This window comes from Numida meleagris, chromosome 9 (genome assembly GCF_002078875.1).
Source record: "Numida meleagris isolate 19003 breed g44 Domestic line chromosome 9, NumMel1.0, whole genome shotgun sequence".
Taxonomy (NCBI): domain Eukaryota; kingdom Metazoa; phylum Chordata; class Aves; order Galliformes; family Numididae; genus Numida; species Numida meleagris.
The window spans coordinates 15,516,260-15,518,470 of NC_034417.1; the positions used below are offsets into that span (position 1 = coordinate 15,516,260).

The window sequence follows — 2,211 nt, forward strand, 5'->3', positions numbered from 1 at the left end:
CCAGCTACCTACAAAGGGGCTCAGGGCTTTGTAATGGCAGAAAGAAACAAAAATGAAAAGAAAATTGCAGTTGAGGCTAAAGTGTGAGAGTGTGTTTGTGTGTATGTATATCTGTGTGTATTTTTAAAGGTTTCTTTGAACTGCCTTTGTGCTGAGTAGGCAGAGCTCCTTGCCAATGCTAGTCACGGTTTAAGGAACTTTGAGTTAACCTCTTATATCGAATGAATCTTTTCATTTGGAAACCAATAAATCTCAATCTCTAGCCACCTTTTGTAGAGCAGGCTGGGGCTTACCAAGGCGAGGCTGAAGCTTATAATAAAGAAGAGATAAAGTTTGCCAAAGTTTTTTTTTTTCTTCCCCCCCTTCTTCTTCTCTTGTAAATAAAAGTTTTGGAGATGGCAGCAGTTGGAAGCAATCCGGAGAAGGACTCGGATCTGTGCATTGTTTCACAGTAAGCCTATTTACTTACATAGAGTCTTCAGGGACTCGAACACGAAAATGATTTATAGTTTTCCAACAAGTCATTATTTTGGTCAGTTGTGGAGGGTGGGGTCTTGGAAGAGGAGGGGGGGGGTCCATACAGTCTAATAATCAATGTGAGGCTATGGGAAGCGAAAAGGGAGGGGTGGGGAGGGTAGCGTTCCGCAGATAAGTAGGGTTAACACTATAAACATTACAGACAATTGAGTTTTCCCATCTGAGCGGGTGTTTGGGGTCTTCACATTTATCAGCCATTGCAGAGAGCGCGCGGGGGTGAACGAGAGAGGGGGAAAACCCATCTCCGGGAGCAGCTCGGAGCCCCTCCTCTGCTTTCCAGCTCGCACTATTGCATATTGGGTATAATTTCTTTGAAGTACTTTGAAATCCAGCGCCGCGTCTCATCTCTGGATGGGAGATGCGACCGCAAGAGTCGATGTTTTGATTTATTTTTCAGTACTTATTTCCTGTCTGCTCTCCCTCCCTCTCTCGCCCTCCCTCTGTATATGCCGTGTTTACAGGGGTGTATACATTACATCCATATTATATGTATAATGCCCCCGCAGACGTCTTTTAAAAAATCATTTGCAATTTCTCTTTCACGGCGGCGCAGTTCACTTCCAGCCCCTCTCCCTCTCTCCTGCTTCATCTCAAGGCGCTGTCGCCTTCCCTTCTCCAAATCGTTCCCATCCAGGAGTTATTAATTACTCTTACAAGGCGGGAGATTCTTAACTAATAACAAAGTTGTAAATTACCACCTTCCCTCCAATATTTCTCATTTGTCAACCCTGATTGATTTGATTAATATTCCTCCGGCTGAGATCGTTCCGAGCCGCTCCGACGCAACCAGCGGCGCAACGTTACGCGCCGGGCCGCCCGGCGGAGCGCAGCGCTGCGCTGCCAGGGCTCTCTCCGGCCCTGTGCCGCCGCGGGTTCGCTGTTTTTGCCCGGGGGGGGTCAACAGCGTCGAGTAGAAAAAGGGCGTCGGGGGATAAACTGAACAAAGCACGCCTTTGGAAAAAAAAAAAATCATTAAAAATAAAGGGAAAATTAAAAAAAAAAAAGAAAAAGAAACCAGGAATGATAACCTCCGGAATCAACGTGATGCTGGAGGTGACCCCCGGTGCGTGGCTGCTCCCAGCCCTCGCCGTGCACCCTGCTCGTCGCACTGCCCGGAACAGAACCCCGGCACCTCGATTTATGCTTCGCTTGTGGCCTCAGCCGCACAGAAACGATAATAGCGCGTAAATTAACCCCTTGAAATGATAGACAATAAACTTGGCTTCGGTCCCCCTTCTCCGCACAGCGAGTGGGGCTGGATTTCTGGTTCAAACCCGTCATATTGGCTTAATTATAAGACTGTAAATAACGGCTCTTAAGGAGGAAAAAAAAAAAAAAAGGAAAAAAAAGAGCCCTGGGGGCGAGGTTCTGCCCAGGGTCAGCGCCGCAGCCCACACCTATGGGCGCCCTATGTGGGACAGAGGGGGATGTCACCGCGTTAAAGGTGACCCCCGCCCGGATGGCGGCTGCTGTCCTTGCGAAGCCATCGATAGGCGCTCCCTCCGCCAGCACTTGAGTTTTAATCTTAATTATATTAAGTGGAGTGCCGGGCTGCCGTGGAATTGAACGTGATGCATGACGGCCGCCTGTTAAGCGATCGATTGTGACTATTGCCTCTTTCCTCCCTATCGATATTCACAATCCGCCTTATCTGCGGCCGAGGGGGGCTGGGGG

The 2,211-nt window shown here is 48.8% G+C and overlaps 1 long non-coding RNA gene across 1 annotated transcript in view; it reads left to right on the plus strand.

Annotated features, from left to right (window-relative positions):
- Positions 391-2,211, plus strand: part of LOC110403924 — a 25,026-nt gene continuing 23,205 nt past the window's right edge. The window contains exon 1 of the long non-coding RNA XR_002441913.1: positions 391-451. This is a non-coding gene — a long non-coding RNA (uncharacterized LOC110403924). The remainder of the gene's footprint in view (positions 452-2,211) is intronic.